The sequence below is a fragment of the Heterocephalus glaber genome, unplaced genomic scaffold (genome assembly GCF_053883595.1).
Source record: "Heterocephalus glaber isolate CG9 unplaced genomic scaffold, H.glaber_assembly_v1.0 deba00001707, whole genome shotgun sequence".
Classification (NCBI taxonomy): domain Eukaryota; kingdom Metazoa; phylum Chordata; class Mammalia; order Rodentia; family Bathyergidae; genus Heterocephalus; species Heterocephalus glaber.
Genome location: NW_028258427.1, coordinates 80,740 through 100,930, shown reverse-complemented (window position 1 = coordinate 100,930; position 20,191 = coordinate 80,740). Strand labels below are relative to the sequence as shown.

At 48.2% G+C, this 20,191-nt stretch overlaps 1 long non-coding RNA gene across 2 annotated transcripts; it reads right to left on the bottom strand.

Moving 5' to 3' along the window:
• Positions 1–2,706: 2,706 nt before the first annotated feature.
• Positions 2,707–10,986, bottom strand: LOC147821751 (uncharacterized). 2 transcript variants are annotated; one of them, XR_015446577.1, is made up of 6 exons: positions 10,840–10,986; positions 10,565–10,663; positions 8,778–8,895; positions 4,680–4,867; positions 3,470–3,585; positions 2,707–3,227 (listed from the first exon to the last, which is right to left on the bottom strand). It is a non-coding gene; the product is annotated as an uncharacterized LOC147821751 (long non-coding RNA). The 2 variants fall into 2 exon arrangements; XR_015446576.1 differs by lacking the exons at positions 2,707–3,227; positions 3,470–3,585; positions 4,680–4,867; positions 8,778–8,895 and adding an exon at positions 8,997–10,092.
• Positions 10,987–20,191: the final 9,205 nt, after the last annotated feature.

Below are 20,191 nucleotides of genomic sequence, written 5' to 3'. Positions count from 1 at the left end.
TGATAAGGAGTTTGAGAGAAGAGTCATCAAGAGTCCAAGACTTATGAAAATTTGTTCCAACTGTATTTATGTCAATTTATTTTTGATAGTTACTAATATTTTAATTGGGTATCTTTTTAAGTAAAAAAATAAACCATGGACATGTAAACTTGAAAAAATAAAAAGAGTCCAAGACTTAAAGTTCAAAGATTTTCACCTGAGTTATCTGGTCAGTGGCGCTGCCAGTTATTGATCTGGAGGATACTGGAGAAAGAGTGAATATGGCAGAGTCCTTTAAGTGTAAAATGCTTATTAGATATCCAAGAGAAAGTGTCAAGTAGGAGGATAGATACGAGTCTGCCATTGAGGAAAGAGGTAAGAACTAGTTATACAATGTAATTCACTCCATAACTCTGGTTTCCTACCAAATTAGTCACAACACGAATCAAATTCTCCATAAATTTCAATATAAATAAGGTTAATTCATTCTAAATCAGATGTATTTTTTTTAAACTACAAAAATATGAAACAAACTAGAGTAGAGTACCGAACATTAGGAAAAGAGAGAACACTCCTACAGCTCAAGGTGACCTCTGGTGTGGAGGACAGGAGGTGGGGGGGTATTCTTTGGAGGGAAGTCCCCTTGCAAAAGGACATTGGGGTGATCTCCCTCAAGGGTTTCCACTCAGCTTTGTTTCTTAGCTGCAGGGACAATTTGGTGAAAAATCTGTCTAATGTCACTTGTTTTTTCCTGTGCTGCATCAACCTCTCGAAATGAGAGACCAGGTTATCATTCATCCCAAGGAGGTACAAAGGCTGGGTAGGGGGAGACTGAGGACTCCTTGGAAGATTTGCCTGAGTTTGGCTTTCACATTCTGTTCCATGACTCAGTCATCACCGGGTATTGGAAATGTGGGTTCACTCATCTCCCCCAAAGGTGAGCTGCTTGTGAGTATCTTAAACAGTAAGCTCTACATGTGTCTGCAATGGGTTGTGTAAGGAAGAAAGTTGTAGGTTGAAAACACACATTCCTATTATAGCAAGATTGGCCACAGTAAACACAGTAACACAGTCTTGGCTTTGGGACGCTGCTGCTTTGTTCATTAGGCTTGGGTCTGCCTGAAGGACCCTTCCCTGCCAGGTAGAGGGTCTCAGGTCTGTATAGGTTTCTCTTCACTTGATCTTATTTACGATTTACTATATTTTTATTAATACATGTTTGCAGGCCATAATCATTACATTCATGGTGAAGTTGGTACATTTAATGGAAATCAGGCCCTACCTGCTCCATTATGGTGCAATCCATAAACCATAGATTGTTCTCACAGTTGCTTCTATGGAGAACACATTCCCTGTCCCCAGGCATTGCCAGCATGAGGCCTACTCCATCTGGATGATCCTTTATGACAAAGGCAGTGGGAAGCAGTCCACACTGTGAGAGTGTAGCAGCATTTGGCAAGGACAGGTGAGTGTGCTCGGTCGTGGAGGGAGCCCAGGACAGCACGGTGCAGGCCATGAGCAATGGGCTGTGCATGGAGACTGAGAAGATAGCTCCCGGCAGCTTTCATGGGCACGGGCTCAGGCACGGGGCTGTCTGCAGTTCCTATACCTCGGGGAGGATTCTAGGAGGTAGAGGAGAGCAGGTCTCAATGGGATGGGCTTGTAATGCCTCGCTACCCAGCTCACCTTGCTGCAAGGTGAGAAGGCATGTGGGGTCTCTGCACATCAGGGCAGTGTGGGAGGGAGGTTAGTGCAGAGCCTGTGGTCACCACCCAGGCTGGGCCACCCGGGAACTATGCTCACTCACCCGGCACGGAGCACAGAGTCGCTGGCCTTGCGGGGAGAATCACCCCTCTGGTGGAGTCCACACCCCTTCCCAGAGATCCAAATTGGCCCAAGGCCTAAAGGTGGACACCCAGGCATAGTGGTAGTTGTCAGAGTTTGTTTTTCAAAACTGCATAATGAAGCCAGGAGAGGTGGTAGAGCTCTCTATTCCCAGTAATCTGGGAGGATGAGGCAAGAGGATCGCACGTTCCAGCCCAGGTTGGACAACTTAGCTTCTTAGTGAGACTCTGTGACATAATTCAAAACAAAAATTAAATGGGCTGGGGGTCAAGCTCAGTGAGCAGGTACTAGGTTCAATCCCCAGGACTGAAAAAAACTTTACTGACGTGCAAACTGTCTAGAGCAGCGGTTGCAGAGACAACCATAATACCATGTCATTGTGGCCAGTGAATGAGCAAAGTGGGTACATGAGATGACAGAAGAGCTGTGGCCTGGCCTGGCACTCTCCTCACCCACCAGCAAAGACACACAGGCTGAACCCTAAGATGAAGACAGAAAGAAGAGCACCTCAGGGGGAGGCCACAGTTCCTGGTCACAGATGACTCTGGCTATGTCTTTTCTTTTATTATTCATTATATTGCATTTCTCATTTGACTGGAATAAAAAATGTTTCTTTTTTTTTTCTGGTACCAGGGATCGAACTCGGGTCCTTGCGCTTGCGCAGCAGGCAGCAAAACCACTGAGCTAAATCCCCGGCCTAAAGAATTTTCTTATCTGACAAGACAGCCAGCTAATTTACTGAACAGGTGAATGAAACATGGATAGGATCCTCTAGGGTTTTCCATTGTATAAAAAGCAAGATTCATCAGTCTCTTCCAGGATTCTGTGGCCAAACAGGAAGCTAACTGAACTGATGTCAAAAATGTGCAATAGGGACATAAGATGAGTGGTGGCCAGGGACCAGCAACAGGGGAGAGGGGAGGAACCACTCACAGGCACAGCACTGAGGAAAATGCTCTGGACCCGGACAGCAATGACTGAGGCGCAGCTCTGAGAAGGCCCTTCATGCCACCACACTGGTCATTTTAAACAAGACTAAAATCTTAACTTTTATTTAAAAAATAATTCTATTATTTACATAAGTCGATAAAATAGGAGCAAAAATACACGCCAAAACATAAACAAGAGTAATGGAGGGGAATGGCAGGGGTGGGGCAGGAGCTTGCCCCAGCTGCAGCTCAGGAGCTGATGCCCGCCGTGCAACCACCAGGGTCCACAGCTGTGCAGCTGGTGGAGAAGGGGTTCCTGGAGCAGCCACCAGGATCCACAGCTGTGCAGCTGGTGGAGAAGGGGTTCCTGGCGCTGGCTCTGACTGTGGTCCCAGGGTGAGGAGGGAGCTGCAGGTGGAGCTGGCACGAGCTCTACAGGTGGGACTTCAGCTTGGGCTGGAGCTGGCCCTGCAGCTGCAAGAGAAGAAAATCATCACAAATTGTCCATGTTCCTTCCTGGGACCAAACCTTCCCACTGCCCGTCAGAGAGCTCTGTGCACACAGCCGCCCCCAAGGAGTCTTCTCAGCCTGCATGCACCCACTAACTGCTGAGGGTCTCAGTATTCCTGGTCACCCAGAACCTGGAAGCTCTCTCTGTGTCCAAAGGCCCATCCCCTACCCACATATCCACAGGCTCATATCCCAGTCCTGCTCACCCTTGGGCTCGGCCTCAATGGGCTCAGTGTGCTCTTGCTGGCCCAGGAGAACTTCAGTTGGTGAATCCCCCTGGGAGCTCAGCTCTAGTAAGGAGTCACGGGCAGAGGATGTGGACCTGGAAAAGACAGAATGAGCAGCAAAGTGAGAGGCCTGCTCTTTCCCCCCACACTACCTGTTGGAGGCACCTGCAAGAATGGACACATGAGCTTCCTGCCCGGTCTGTGCATGGTCCAACCCCACCATCTCCCATGCCCAATGGAACAGTCCCGGCCCAGGCAGCTCTGAGCGCCTGACAGATGGCTCCGGGGGAAGAAGTCATTGTTCAGTGGTGTGACCACCTCTGCCTTCCTCAGGGCAGCCTGACACACTGTCTCTCTTCCTGTCCTCATTGTCAGCTCCATGAGGACAGAGACTGGCATCTGCTCTCTGGTTGCATTCAAGGGCATGGGGCTGCTGCTCTATAACTCAGTATCTGAGAAGTGAGGGGACAGTAGGCATCTGTCCTGCCCTGCCTCAACTCAGGCTTCAGCTCATGTAGTGACGTGTTGTCCAGTTCTCTGTGCCCCTCTGGGCTCTTTTTGCAGTGCTTTGAATCCACACCTAGGGAGGCCATGAAGGGTCTCATCTACTGCAATGGAAATAATGCCTGCTCTACTGTCCATGGTGACTGTGTGGACCTCAATTGCATTGAAATCCAGAAGGCAGGGATGGCATCTGCTCTGGTTAGTGAACCATACTCATTGCCTGAAAAAGTGTCTGTATGCAGTGTGTCTCCGTGTATACTGGTGGACCTATGTATCCACCTGCTCTTCCATGATGTCTGAGTGGTCTGGGACCTGTGCATCTACCAAGGATTCCTGCTCTGAGACCACCCTGAAGCCCATTGAGTGACTCTGGAATCTCCATTACAGGGAACACAACTTGCCTCAAGTTCAGGGGTCAGTGAAGGGAAGGCAAAGCTTCCCAGGGGGCTGGAAGATCATCTGTGAGAATTAGCATGGCTGCTACAGCAGGTCTTCCACAAGGCCAAGGCCAGGGTCCACACTTATGATAGACCCCATTTCATCCTACAGTCATGAAGTGAGCTTAGTTTTCTCAGCAGCCCATTGTTCAGATTTCCAAACTGAGGCTGACAGAGGTGCTTGCGCATTCCCATGACATGGAGCCATAGTGGCCAAAGCTCACTGTGCTGCTGATAGCAGAACTCACCTTCCCACCATCCCCTCCTGTGGGGAGGAAATGCAGGCCCTGGAGGGGTCTGGGGAGGAGGCGCCCCAGATGGGGCAGCTACCCAAGAAGGCCTTCTCCGGGGGCTCCATCAGGGTGTGAGGTGTGCCTGGCTCCACTGCCCTCACCATGCAGACCTCTGGCAGGCTCTCAGCCACTTGATTTCCAATCTGTAATGGGACAGTGGGCAGTGGGGAGACATGGAATTAGGGTCCCACCCATGGCTCATCAAAGGGGTCTGAAGGTGAGGGCCAGAGCAGACCCCAAATTGTCCATAGTGGCTGGTACCAGAGGAGGCACAGAAGGCCCCAGCAGAAAGTGATCTTCATACTACAAGTGAAATATTACAAGGGACCTGTAGACATGCTAACATTTTCATACCAGCTCCTCAGCTGAGGAGGGGTTGTGTGTAACTCCATGGTGAAGAGCAACAGCCCAACAATCCTGCGACCCATCTCAGGGTAAAGATGAGTAAACAGAGGCTCCCCCTGGGACCCCAGGCCCATTTATGAGGCCACACAGAATGTTCCCCAGGTTCCTGATGAAATGGCCCAGGAAGAGTCAGGCCAAGCTTCCTTTTCCATGTGAGGCTGAATAGCTGTGTTCACTGCCGCCCATGTAAAAGGTCCTTTAGCCCAGGCCTCCCGGACATCTAGTGGGTGCCACATGGACACCTGGGCCAGGTGTTACAATGAGGTGAAAGGGCAGAATGAAATCATGACAGGGTTGAAGTGAACCCAGTGTCTGTGTCCCTTTTCTGATGTTCCCACCAACGTGTGGACGGCGACCTTCCCCTGGCCAAGGTGCATTATGAGTAGAGAGGATGTGTGGATTGAGGACATGGGGCCCGGATTCCTTTGGCACTGGGACTCTGGTCGACAGCTTACCAAGCCCTGCAGGGAGGAGGTGAAGATGCTATCCGTCCCCAAGGGTCCTCCCTGTCCTCCTTTGTCCTCAGGACAGAGTCCACTCTGCTCACACACACACCTCACACCCTAGCTGGCACCTGTTGTTATTGTGGGACCCCTGTGTCTGTCCCAGCACCGGACACCCAGGCCCCAGTGACCAGCTCCAGGCTGAGGTCCTGTGTGCAGCTCTGCTGGGACAAACCCCGCAGCTGGTAGGAAGCATGAGGCTCTGCCTGACCACAGTTTGTGCTGTTTCTGCCCCAGATAACCTTGTGCTCTCGAAACACAGAAAGCTCTGTCACAGGCTTCTGCCCTGCGAGGGCAGGAGATGGCAATAGAGACTGTGGCTCATCGCTGGGCACCGCCCTTCTCCTCCTGCCAGCCCTGCCATGGGGGGGCCATGTGACAGGACCCCGGGCTCACAGCCTCCCAGCACCCGCTCCTGCCCAGGAGGAACTTCACTCATACTGGGCCCCCTATCCCCCCCCCCCCCAGACACTGAGGAAGGAGGGTGGGAGTCGTGCAGGGGACTCACAGAGGTGGCCAATCCTAAATGGTCCTGTCCTGGACTCAGTGGCTCCGAGTGTGTGGTGGCCAGGCCCAGGGAGACCTGCCCTGGGCTCCCTCTCATCTCAGCGCCAGTGGTCGCTGGGTGTGGTGAGACCTGCCCTGAGCTGCCCACGAGGGCAGGAAGGTTCCTGGCCGGTGGCCTGGTGCGTCTGGACCCAGTGATCCATCCTCTCACTCGGCCCCAAGTGCTTTCTCTTCATGGGGTCCTGAGGCTGCGGCCTCGAGGCCTGGGAAAGCAGCACAGCACGTTCGCTGCTGACTCTCTCCAGCCAAGTGACTGTTAGGCAGCCTTGGTGAGGCTGTGATGCCCAGTGACTCCAGGGTTCCGAGTTCTGTTTGGACCTGTCGCCAAGGAAGTGAGGTCATGTGCTGGGGTCCATCAGCTGAGCCTCCCCCTCTGATAAGAAGACCCTATGGGCCCCTTTCCTTTCATAGTGGGACGCCCCTGTGTGCTCCTTAGAAAGAGCAATGGAAAACTAGAATAGCAACTTAGGAACTTAGCAAGACCTTTTGCAAAGCAAAAAATAATACAAGGGCTGGGCAAGTCACTCACCATGAAGGCCCAGGTTCATCCCCAATACCAAGGGGAACAAAGATGTGCTAGTTCTGCTAGTTCATACATTTAAAATGAGGCCAATTCACATTACTATCTGTACTTCTGTCGGGCTAAATTTCTTTTCCTGTATGTAGTTTTAGATGGAAAATCATGTTTAGCTTAGGGGTTGCAGAGTGACAATGGTAAAGTGCATAAGAGATGAAGAAATTTAACGTACGTACAAGGGAGTAACTATTGTTATGAACTGGGGGTTCATAACTGGATAAAGGGGCATGATTAAGTAGCTCCCATTGAACCAAACTGAGTGCATAGAGACAGGTGTGCGTGCGCGTCAACACACACTCACACACACACAGCCCTCTGAGAAAAATATAAAAAGTCACTCCCAAAGGCACTAGAAAGGAAAGATGCAGGCAAAATTGAAATGGAGTCAGCCTTTGTCAGAACAGGCAGCCAGTGAGAATCCTGTTTTTATAGAAACTGAGGCAGGTCCCATTTGGCATTGGATAGTTAATACTAAATAGAAAATAATCACTGTCTTACTAGCTTGAAGAAGCAGCAAATAGTGTCATACCCAACATCAGCTCCTAGAAAAGTTAGTAGGGAAATTTGGGGTAGAATGAGCAAATCAGTAAAGCCTCCAAATTTAAATGCTGCCCACAGCTTTGGCTGATCTGTGAACTGCATGCACAGATCAGACCTCAAGCAAGGATAAGGCGAACACTGCTGAAGGAACAAGGTGACCTGTGTTGCTCTACCTCCTTTGAAGGCACGTGGATCTCCTAGTTGTTCCCTCTGAGCCAGGCTTCACCCCTGCAATCAATCAATCTTCCACACTATGATCCCAAAGGAGTCTTTCTAATGGATCATAGTATTTCCCAATTTAAGGTCTGTCAAGAGTGATTTTTCATCAGATTCAGAATAAAGTTCCAATTACTGGAATGATAAAAAGCTACTTGGCCCATCCCATGTTCAGCTTCGCTGTCTTCCAGTATTCTGCTATGTGAACCCTCACTCCAATTGTGAAAAACACTCGTGCTCCAAATATACACTGCTCCATCACACATCCCATCTCTGCATGTTCATTGCCCCCCCCCCCGGATCATCTTTCCAACCCCCTTTACCCTTAACTCCCAGTGTTTCTTCAAGACTCAGTTCATGCCCAGATAAGTCAAGACCTACCCTCTGTGATTTCATAGCTAAGTCCACACATAAATTACAACTTATTTACCATGTGTAGGTCATGTTACTGTCTGTGCCCCTCACTAGGTGATATCTTTAAGATAGACTTTTGATATCTCCATATAGTCATTGCCTTGAATATTCAAGAAATATTTGATGATGGAATAAACAACATCATTAGAGGCAAGAAATTTGAAAGAATTCCATCAGACAAAGGAAACAGAGATCTAGACAGATTCGATGAGTTGTACATAGCTACGATTCGATGAGTTGTACATAGCTACACAGCTAATTATGGCAGAAATCAAACTGGATTTGGACTGAGGATTCTGGGGAGCGAACCCAGGGCTCTCTACCACAGAGAGATAGCCCCCAGTCCTTTTTATTTTGAGATAATGTCTCACAAAATTGTCCAATCTGCCCTGAACTCAAAATCCTCTTGCTGCAACCTCCCAAATAGCTGGGATTACAGGCATATGCCAACAAGCCCAGTTTTCATTTCCTTTTTTTGGTTTGTTTGTTTATTATTTGTTCTAAGATAAGGTTGAAGCCTTGTAATTCAGGCTACCCTGGAACATATGATCCTCCTGCCTCAGCCACCTGAGTCCTGGGATTACAGGCAGGTGCCACCACACCCGACTCTAAAATTAGAATTAATACCTGATGTGCTATTCTCTCCTTTAATACAACTTCTCTTCTACAGGCATGCTGTACCACTTATGAAAATCTCACCACAAATTTCACTATGAAAAGTTGCCCCTACGCGTGGTAGGAACACATACAATTTTAAGTAAAAACTATTCCAAGATATTGCCTCACTACCAGCTCCTTTCGGTAGGTATTGAGCACCTCAGGAAAAGTTACCTTCAAATTTGCAAATTTTTTTTCTGTCATAAAGTATTTCAAAGTCAGTGTCTTCTAACCGTCAGCTGATCTGCCTCCGTGCCATTTCAGATGATGGTTCTTACAGGAGGTGAAAAACCTGGGATTTAAGGAAGCAAAAACTGTTTTAAGATACATAAAACTACTGTGGAGTGGCTTTGTGCCATCCTGATTGTGAACTGAGTCAGATTAGAGGGGCTGCGGATATGCTCAGCACTTGCCTAGCATGCAAAAAGCCTTGGGTTATCCTAGCACTGAAAAAAAAAAATCTGACTTGATTGTTTATGTCCCTGCCAGTGCATAGAGGCTGTAACTGCAGCCATTGTCTGCTCAGTAAAAGTAACAGAGTCAACTAACTGATACGCAGCTCTGAACACACGCAGAGCCCAAAATAAAGTTACTGGACTCTGCAAGGTTACCGAATTCTGTATAATTATAGGACCACAGTCTCAGAACCATGTCTCTGGAAAATGTTGGAGAATTATTTCCAAATCACTTCTGCTTGGTATTTTATAAGCTTGGATGGTAACAACAGATAGCAAATAATATCTTTTATCTTTGAATTTGCATTTTTTGTTTCTTTTCTACACCACAAAGGCTCAGAAGCTTGTCATTAGTACAATGAAACAACAGATTTATTCTTAAAAACAAATAGATTTTTGTTTTTTTTCTGTGCCAGACATCAAATCTATGATCCCATGCACGATAGGTACGTGCTCTTTTACTGAGCTACAGGCCCAGCCCCAATTTGATAGTATAACAGAGGAAGTAAATTCCTATTTAATGACTATTATTATCTCCTAATACATCTAAAAATGAAGTTGCAGAAAAGCACCCTACAATATGAGAACATATATGACATAAAATAAGTATTTTTCTACATTTAGATATCAATATTAACTTATATTTTTGAAAACCTATAATGATAATGCCCACTGTAGGGGAGGAAAAGCAATCTCTTCACCCATTGCAAGATTCATTGCTCATATTCCTGTAACAAAGGACAGATTTACAAGAGAAAGGCATAATAGATATATTTAATACAATTTTACATGGCACGGGATCCTCCAGAGATGCAGATCTAAAGACCCAAGGAAGACTGTGTATTTTCATGGACAGTCACGAAGAAGTATGATGGGGAACTAGAGTAGGATCTAATGTAACAAACTGGAAAGAACCTAACAAAACAAGTTTGTTCCAAAAAGTTTTGGTGTTGAATATAGGACAGGACTCTCCTGGATGAGGGTCTTATGGCTTCTTTCTGGAGAGGCAGGTCAGAGAATTCTTCTACGGTCTGCTTCAGGGGAGAAAAGTGGAGAAAGTCAGAGAATGACCTTCTTGCTTCTGTAGTTTTCTCAGTTTTCTGCATCTTAAACTACTCACTACTCCAAGTACCATATCTTTTGAGTATCGTGTTCTGATCCCCAGTACAATAAAACTGATGGGAATATCACCTCTGAAGACAGACATTATATTGAATGAAGACAAGTTTAGGTCACATGTAGCTTTTTAAAATTTACTAATCTCTGTATTTTCAAAGCTTGTATTAATAAATCTAAATTATATTGACTATTAATCATGTCAGTTAAAACACTTTTTATGTTTACCATTCAGATGCCACCCCTTGGTTGAGGCCGTCCTGGCTGGGCCCCTCTGCTCCCCACATCCTCTATTTGCTGTCCAGGATGATCCTGTCTGCTCTGTTTATTTTCCGTGTCACCCCTAGCACATCCATGCTCTGCTAATAGCCGGATTTATTTAGGACTTACCCTGGGCGATTGCTGTTCTGGGCCCTCAGATCTCTTTTAAGGCATTTACCCTCAGAGCAGCCATGGGTGACAGGAGCGATTACGGTCTTCACTCTGTGCCTGAGGATGAAGCAGAGGGAGCAGCTCAGCACGGTGCTCACCATCACGGAGGGACAGGGTCCAGCACTGGGCACCGGGAAGGGCCTACAACTTTCTGGGAAGACAGGAGGGGAGCGTGGTGCATCCCAGGCCCCAGGAGAGGGGCCAGTCACCCACTCCCCTGCAGAAGTGCTTGCCGGCCAGGGCGGTGGCTGAGGGTGGCAGGTGGCCACTTCATGGAGGGAGGTGGTAAAAGCTCCGGGCATGGTGACGGGGACCTGCAGATACAGGAGCTGCCTCGCCTTGCTCCCTGGAAGGCAGCGGGACCTGGGAACAGCACTCACTCTTGAGCCAGACAGCTTCCTGGTTCCCCACACCCCTGTATTTTGCCAGCATCACTGCTGGTTTCTGACAGCACAAAGAGAAAAGGGGGCGGGTCCCTCGAGGGGCACCGGTCATGTAGGGAGGTGGAGGTTGCCATTCAGATGACCGGGAGCTGTGTCTTTTATACACAGTTGGTGACATCCTGAACCAAACTCACAACCCTCCTGCCTCAACCTCCCGAATATTGGCATCATGTACCTCCACAACTAGCTGAGTGTCTACCGTTCATGAAGCTGATAGGTCTCCCACCACCTCAGCAGCTATTAAGTATAGTAGCTGCCCTCTTCCTATGGTGCCTTGCCCCCTCCCCTGTGTGACATCATGCCAAGATGGTTGCTCCCACCAAAGAACAAACCCTTCTTCCCAGCATGCCCCTGTTTCCACCTAGACAGTAACCTAATACTCGCTCACCTCCTACCACCTAGTGACATCACCGGCTCCTCCATTCCCTAGTCACTACCTCACTCAACCCCGCCTCAGCCCCTACAAGCCCCACCCCAGTCTCTATAAAAGACTCTCCCTGCCCCAGCCATATTGCTTTTGTCTCTCCTTTGTTCAGAGACAGCCCGGCAGATCTATTCCCCTAATAAAGGCTTGTTGTGGCCTGGTCTGGTCTTGGTCTTCGGCCCTTTTACCTGACAGAAGCCAAAGGCACAGTGTTCACAGGTGTCTTTGGATATGGACTCCGCTCTTGGGGATTTGAATAAAAGTGAGCATTGTGGTCGCATCCTCCTGACTTTCCTCTCCAGGGATGGTCTCTTTGTCCAGCCCCACGCCACAGATCTCCAAGCAGGAGCCTTGCCTGGCTCTGGCCTCCAGCCCTGCAGTGCCCAGGCTGAGGTTGTGCAGTGTGGGAGCCAGGGTGGGTGATTGGCACCGTGGCAGCTTCGGCGCACAGGAGGACCTGTGGAGGAGGTGTTGTCTGTGCTAGATGTGCACCGGATGTGCAGGGCTCTTGGGGCCCGGATGCCCACACACTCTGGATGTCTCTGAGCACCACATGCTGTTGCCTCCAGGGGATGCACTTGCTGCTTCTTCGTAAGACTGGAGCGATGGGAAGTGCCCAGCCTGTAAGTGCAGAAGCCCACTGGAGTCCCCCGGTGGCCTCCGCCAAGGCTGGTGGCCTCAGGAACACCATGGGGGGTGTGACAGGCCCCGTCCTGCATCCCCCACTAGAGATGCTTTCTCAGTCTACCACCAGCCTTCACCCTTGTTTCAGGTCCACTTCTAGGCCTCAGCTGGGGACAGACACACAGTGGATAGGAGGACAGCGCTCTGCCTGGGAGAATGCGGCAGGGCGAGGAGAGGAGGCAGGAGAGCAGCAGTGGGGCTGGGCATTTGGGGGGCACCTGAGCTCCCGCCAGAGAGATGGGACAAATGGCGGCCCCCACTATCCCGTGCAAGAGGAGGGACATTGCTGTAGTATTTGTGCTTTCCAGTGGCTCCCTGGCCAGTGCACATGCACACACACATGCTCACCCTCGCACACCCACAGGTACACTCTCCCTCTGTGAGAATCACAGGAGGAGACTGAACATGGGAGTGAGAGGCCTGGAAACTTCCAGGTGGTGAGGAGATCGGGGTCTCAGGTTGGCTGCAGGCTTTCGGAGTGGTGCAGTAAGGCTTCATCTCCCATGTTGGGAAGCTGCTGGAGACTACTGAAGACCTCAAGGCTTTGCTTTTCTCTTTCTTTGTTCTTGGACTCAATAAATACTTATGGAATGAGTACACACAATTCCCATATAGATTTATAGCAAATGGAATCAGGTTTCACCCCAACTTAATAGTGATTTATTACAAAGATGGACAAAATAACCCAAGTGTAGTGGCATGTGCCTATAATCCAGCACTCTGGAAGGCTGAGGCAGGGGGGTTACAAGTTTGAGTTCAGCCTGGGGAACTTCAGGAGATCCTGTTTCAAAATAAAAATATTTTTTAAAGGGCTGGTAAAAGCCAGGTGTGGTGGTGCATGCCTGTAATTCCAGCACTCAGGAGGTTGAGGCAGGTGGATTGCCATGAGTTCAAGGCCAGCTTGGGCTACATAGTGAGTTCAAGGCGAGCCTGAACTGCATAGTGAGACCCTGTTTCAAAAAACAAAAAAAAAATACAAAAGGGATTGGCATATAGCTCAGTGTGAGGACCCTGGGTTTAATCTCTAGTAGAACAAAAAAAAGAACAAAATAATAAATGACAAAAATAATATCTTCATCACTGTTTAAAATCCTTAATACAATGATAAAGGAGGTCCTGCCATATAGTCCAGGCTGGCTTTGAACTCATTATGTAGCCCAGGTTGGCCTCAAACTCTTGGTGATATTCCTGCCTCAGCCTGCTGAATGCTGAAATTGCAGGTATGTGCTACCATGCCTTGATTTAATTTAGTATCCTAGTCTTCTGCTCTTAGCTTTTTATATTGAAATAATTATAGATTTATAGGGATTTTCAAAGATCATATAACAAGGTCTCACGTACCCTGTACGCAGTTCCCCCGATAGAAACATCTTTTGGTTTGTTTGTTTGTTCTTTGAGTCTTGCTGTGTAGCTTAGGTTGGCCTTGAACTCACTATATAGTCCAGGCTGGCTTTGAATGCATGGTGATCCTCCTGCCTCTGCCTCCTGAGTGCTGGGTTTACAGGCAAGCACCACCATGCTCGACCATCTTATGGGACTTTATGTAGTCACAGCTTGGTACTGAGAAGCCTGACTCTGACGGTGCAGTGTGAGTATCTGGTACTGGGATTCATAAATCAAGGGTGCAGATCTGCAGAATGGTCTCTGCGGTCAACACACAGACATGTCTCTCACCTCAAGGACCCCTCTCGCTGTCCCTGGTGGTCACACCTCCCTCCCTGTTTCCTCTCCCTCCACAGCCCCTTTTCATCTCTGTAGCATTGTCTTTCTGATGACTGTATAAAGGAAGCTCTAAGTAGATGACCTCTTGAGATGGGCTTCTCACCCCTTGCTCCACCTGACACCCTGAGATCTGTCCACATTGCTGTAGGTGTGGATGGGTTGTGCCTTTTATTGCTGCAGGTGGCTTTGGTCATTTTGGTTCTGCCAGTTTGGGGCTGGTAGAAATAAAACTCCCATGAACAATCATGAGCAGGTTTTTGTGCAGACAAAACAAATGATGAACCCATCAAAGAGATCATTGGATGGCATTACTGGGAGGTGATGGAAACAGGAAATGGGTTAGTTGAAGGGTGTGGGTCATGGGTGGGTGCTTTAGGGACTCTGTCTTTTCTTGGGCTCTCTTGCTCTCTCTCTGCTTCCTGGGCACCACAGGGTGAGCACCTTTTCTCCACCATGCCCTCCTACCAGGATATTCCTGCCTTGGTGCTAGCCTACCATGGACTGAACCCTCTGAAACCAGCAGCTAAATAAAGCTTTACTTCTTGAAGTTGTTCTTGTCAGGTATTTTATCCAAGTGATGGAAAGTTAACTAGCATTCTCATCACCATTTAGCATTGTCACTATTTTTCTTTGTCATTTAATTTAATTTAATTTAATTGTTTTTTTGGTACTGGGGATCGAACTCAGGACCTTGAGCTTGTGAGGCAGGTGCTGGAACCACTGAGCTAAATCCCTGGTCCTGTGATTTTACTTTTAACCTATTGCCATGGATGGCTTTTACACGAATTCTTTATAGACAGCCAGTAGTTGGGTGATTTTTTGGCCACTTGATCAATCTATCTTTCCATTGGTATATTAGACCATTTACATATGACTTATGTAAATGAACTGCTCTAACAAATAGTACACATTGGGAAACTTGCATGAACAACATTCATTTTTCATAGTTCTGGAGGCCAGAAGTCCAAGACCAAGGCCTTGCCGATCTGTATCTGGGGTTGATGTTTCCTGGTTCCTGGGTGGTGGAAGGGCAAGCAGCCACCCTTGGCTTCCTGTAGAAAGGTGCTCATCCTATTCATGAAGGTTCTGCTCTCGTGACCCAGTCACCTCCCACCTCCCACATGCTGGAAAAGATTCAACATGAATGAGAAAAGACAATGAACAGAAACCAACCCCAGAGGGTAGAGATGTTAGAATCATCTGAAAAAGATCTAAAGCAGCCACTGGGAAAATGCTTCAACCATAAACACAATCAAATGTGGGATCAAATGAAAAAGTAGAAAATCTCAGCAAAGAAGTAGAAGCCATAAGGAATAACCAAATGAGAATTTTAGAAATGAAAAGTATGATACCTGAAATTAAAAACTCAATGTATGCACTCAAGGTCAAAGGGAGGCGACAAAAGGAAGAGTCAGTGAACTGAAAGATGAAACAATAGAAATTACTCAATCTGGGAAACAACAAAAAATAGACTTAAAACATGAACAGAATCTCAGGTACCTAAGACTGTAACAAAAGATCCAGATTTGTGTCATCAGTCACAGAAAGACAAAGTGGAGCTGAAAAAGTTTTCAAAGAAATAATGCCTGAGCTGGCGAGGTGGTACATGCCTGTAATCCCAGCACTTGGGAGGCTGAAGCAGGAGGATTGCTCCTAGTTTGAGGCCAGCTTGGGGTACACAGTGAGTTGAAGGTAAGCCAGGACTATATAGGGAGACCCTATCTCAAAAACAAAAAACAAAAACAAACAAATAATGGCTGAGAACTCCCCAAATTTGGCAGAAGACACAAAACTACTGATAGAAGATGTGAGCAAAGCCCGAAGCAATAAACCCAATGAATTCTATGCCAAGACACATTGCACTAAAACTTCTAAAAACTAAGAACCAAGAAAAAATATTTTGAGCATGGCAAGAGAGAAACAACACCTTACCTGGAAGGGAAAACAATTTTAATGACAGCAGAGTTCTCATCAGAAACCATGGAGACCAGCAGGAAGTGGTGCAATATTTTTCAAATTCTGGAAGAAAGAATTCTCAGCCCAGAATATAATATCCAGTGAAAACCTGCTTCAGAAATGGAGTGGACACCAACACATTCGCAGGAGAAAGAAATGAAGGGAATCGGTCACAAGCAGACCTACCCTAAAGGAATCATTAAGGATATTCCCCAGGCAGAAAAAAAGTGATGAAGGAGGGAATCTTGGAATATCTGGAAGGAGGAACAAACACTAAGAGAAAATATGGGCAGACACGATGGACTTCCTAAACTGTATTTGATATTCAAAATAAGAATTCCAGCAGTGTCTGGTGTGATTCTCAATGTATGTAGAAGGAATCTTTAAGACAATTGTATTATAAATGAGGAGGGCACAGGGATAGAAAGGAACTTGGGTTTCTGTATTCACCTCATCTGATAAAATATCAGCACCCACACGGTGGGATATGTTCTGTATGTATGGTATAATACTGTGCTAGATAGCCACTAGGAAAGCCATACGATGATGAGTATACTCAAAGGCACTATACACAAACCAAAAGGGAATTTTTTAAAGGGAAAAGTAACTTTTAGGAAGGCAGGAAAAGGAAAGTAGAGAAAGCAACACAGGGGTCTAGCCAGACATGGTGGTGCACACTTGTATGCCAGGCGCTCAGGGGCCTGATATAGGAGGACAGCGAGTTTGAGGCCAGCCTGGGCAACTTAGTAAGACCTTCTCTCACATTAAAAAAAAAAAGCTGGGACTGTAGCTCAATAATAGAGTGCTTTGCCTATCATGCACAAGGTCCTGGGTTCAATCCCTAGGACCAACCAACCAACAAACAAAAACCAATCACCCCATCCACCATCTAGGCACCAGAGACCATTGCCACCAGACAGACACCCAGTCTGCCAGGCCTCAGCCTTGAGGTCCTGCTCCCAGAACTTGAGAAATGAGTGGTGGTGGCATAAGCCTCGCAGTTTATGGCACTCATGACAGCAGCTCCAATAGGCCAAGACAAACGGAGATGGTCTAATGCACATATAAAAAGACAGAGACTGACACAGAGAGAACATCCATCTATCATCTACCTACCTATCTGTATGTACATATAAAAATCACCCAACTACATGCTGCATCGAAGGACTTGGGGCTGGGGTGTGGCTCGGGGGTACAGCCCTTGCTTAGCAGGTACAAGGTGCTTGGTTTTTATTCCCAACATTGCAAAAAAGAAAAGAAAATGAAAAAGAGAAACGAAAGAATGAAGAAAGAAGAGAAAAAGAAGAAACTGGAATTTTCAATTGAAGCCTGAACCCTTGCAGAATTTGCTGTGAGATTCTGGACTTAGCGGGCCTCCTCTAATGCTGCTCTGGAAGGGAAGCTGGGAGGCTCCGAGTTGGGGGGTGAATGTGGTCCTCACTTGGCCTGTGGATATGGAAAGAGGAGGGGTTCTTGTAGGTGAAGGGTGGGGTGGGGGCTCCAAGGCTGCCTCTCTCTCCCTCTCTGTACCATGAATTAAACCCAGAGCCTTGTGCTTCCTCTGCAACCCCCTCCCCCCACCAAACTAGGCTTCATCCCCAGCCCTTTTGATTTTTTATTTATTGTAGTAAAAATTTTTTTGGTACCTGGGATCGAACTCAGGACCTTGCAATTGCGAGGCAGGCGCGGTGCCGCTGAGCTACTTCCCCAGTCCATTTATTTTTTATTTTGAGACAGGGTCTCACTAAGTTGCCCAGGCTGGGCCTCCAACTTGTGATCCTCCTGCCTCAGCCTCCCAAGTGGCTGGGATTACGTGTGTGCGCCACTCCACTCTGTAAGACTGCTTCTTCGTCCTTTAGCTTTCCCTGTGGACCTGTAGTGTTGACAGCCTCAGAGAAAGGAAGGTCACAGCACAAAGATAAGTGGAAACAATGTATTCACTAAGGAATTTAGAATTCAGAGTTTCTAAGGGACCATTCCTTTGGTGTTAAGAAACCTGCTGTGCAAAATAACATTGTTCCACTGTATGTGGTCTCACTTACCGCTCCCTTCTCCTCTTACATACATGAAACTGAGGCTCTGTGAGGGAGGAGACTTGCTGCACAAACTGCAATCAGCACAGCCAATGAGTGTTCAGCCCAGAGTATGGATGCCAGCTTTACCTTTGCTGTGCTACCTGTGGTCCAAGGTGGCTGCTCTATCTCCGGCCATCACATCTGTATTCCAGCCAGAGAGCAGGGGAAAGCATTACCTTTCCTTTTAAGAGCACAGTTTGAAGTTGCACTCATTGTTTCTGCTAGTGCTTCATTGGCCAGCATAGTCATACCTAGTCGCAGGGGAGGCTGGGAGATGGAGCCTTCCTTCTGGGAATTTTATTTCTGTGACAAAGATATGGAGACTCAATGAGCTATTGGGAGTCAATGAGCAGTTTTTGCCCCATCTTGCCACAGTGTGCTCACGCTAGGCCGTGTGTGGACTCTGTCCAGAGCACTGGCACCCAATGGAAAGCACAGATTCGTGAGAGAATAAATGACAAAGAAAGGCCAGGGAAGGGACCGAGGAAGCTTTAGTGACCACTCACCCACACCCGGGGTCAGGAGCAGGGCCAACATCACCCCCTTTTTTTTTGCTGTCCCTCTGGGGAAAGTGAGTTTCAGGGGCCCGAAGTGCGGGGTGGGTCAGCTTCCTGGGGGAATGGGGACTTGGGGCAGGAAGTGGGTCAGGGTCTGGACACGGGGTGGTCGTCTGCCCACGGTGGGGATGGAGGCAGAGGCCACTCCCTGCTGGGACATGCTTCAGTGATGCCTGAGTCCCCCAAGACAGGGACCAGGACACTGCCCCTGTCACCCGGTGTCAGAGGATGTGGGTGCCACCTGCCGCCCCTGTCCTCCCCGAGTGCCCCCTGTTCTCTGTCCCCAAGGGGAGAATTGGGCTGCACTGGGCACAAAATGGGTGCAGAGCTGGTTGGCTCCAGCTTAGCTCTGTCCCCAAGCTCCCATAGTCTCTAATGTCCCCAGCTGCCTGGCGGGCACTGCCCGGGGGGGGGGTGACACTAGCACGGAGGAGCCTGGAACCTACAGATGTGTGAGGCAAAGCCCCTACCATCCCCGGCCCCTGGCTGGCTCCCTCCCTCCTGCTCCTCCTGCCACCTCTGCTCAGCTTGCGGCTGCCCATCCTACCGTTCTCTGCACCCCACCTTCTGTCCAGCCCCAGGGGTGTCATGGTGTTCCTGTGCCCTGGGTTTCAGCCCCAATGTCGCCTTCCTGACCACCCTGTCTAAACGGCCCACCTGCCTGCCCGGTCCCTCTGGATCTGCCCTGCAGTGCCTGAAATCGCTCTCTAACCTGATCCCTCCAGTGCACAGCCAGGAGCTGCCTGCGGGCTGGGACTCTGTCTTGCACGTGGCTGTGTCCCCAGCGCCTGGTACACAGAGGTGCTTAATAGACATGGGTTTGATGGTAGGATGAATAAATCAGTGAATAAGAAGGCTCTAAATAGCCTAAACCGAGGCAGAAAGAACGTGCACCTACAGAAAGCTGTCCAAGCTGGGGACAAGTGAGTTTGTTTTTGCCCAGAGGCTGTCTACCTCAATTTCTTCAACCATAAGAAAAGAAATGGTGTTCCCCCTCCACACGAAAGTGGGCGCAATGGGCAGAACCTGTCAGGGCCTTGTCATCAGAGGCCTCTGCAGTCTCCTTCCCTTCCGCCCTCACCCCTCCTCCATCGGAGTCTGTGTCACTGCCCAAATGTCCTCCTGTGAGGACATCTGGACTGGGGCCCACCCACAGCATCCCATTTTATTTTACTAACTTCTGTAAGGATGATCTCTAGATACAGTCCTCTTCTGAAATAATGGGGCTTATGATGTCAGCATGTGAATTTGGAGTGGGGGGACACGATTCATCCCTAAAATAGGGAGACAGGCTGTCTCCAAGGCTCTGAGGGGCCAGAAGTCCCAACACTTCCTGTTTCTGTATCTGTTTACTTTTGAGCCTCTTGGCATGTTACAAAATGAAGGGAGGGATGAAGGCAGGGCTCCTGGCTTAAAAAAAATTGGTCCCTATTTGAAACGGTTACTGTAGCAAGTTACTCTTTTAAACATACTTCACACAGAAAATGCACCTCAACTGCCAATAACAAGATGATTCTAATGTTATTCAGAAAATGCTCACTTTGTGCCTTGCAGATGGTTGGGTCTGGCCATGGGATATACTCTTAAGTTTCGGAATGAGCGGCTCTGTCTTTTCATCTTATCACGCATCTCCATATATAGGGATGAAATAGTCTAAGCTCCTGGCTCCTTGCATCTGGCCCTGCCAGTCACGCCGTGGGCGAAACTTCCTCGCTCCATCCCCA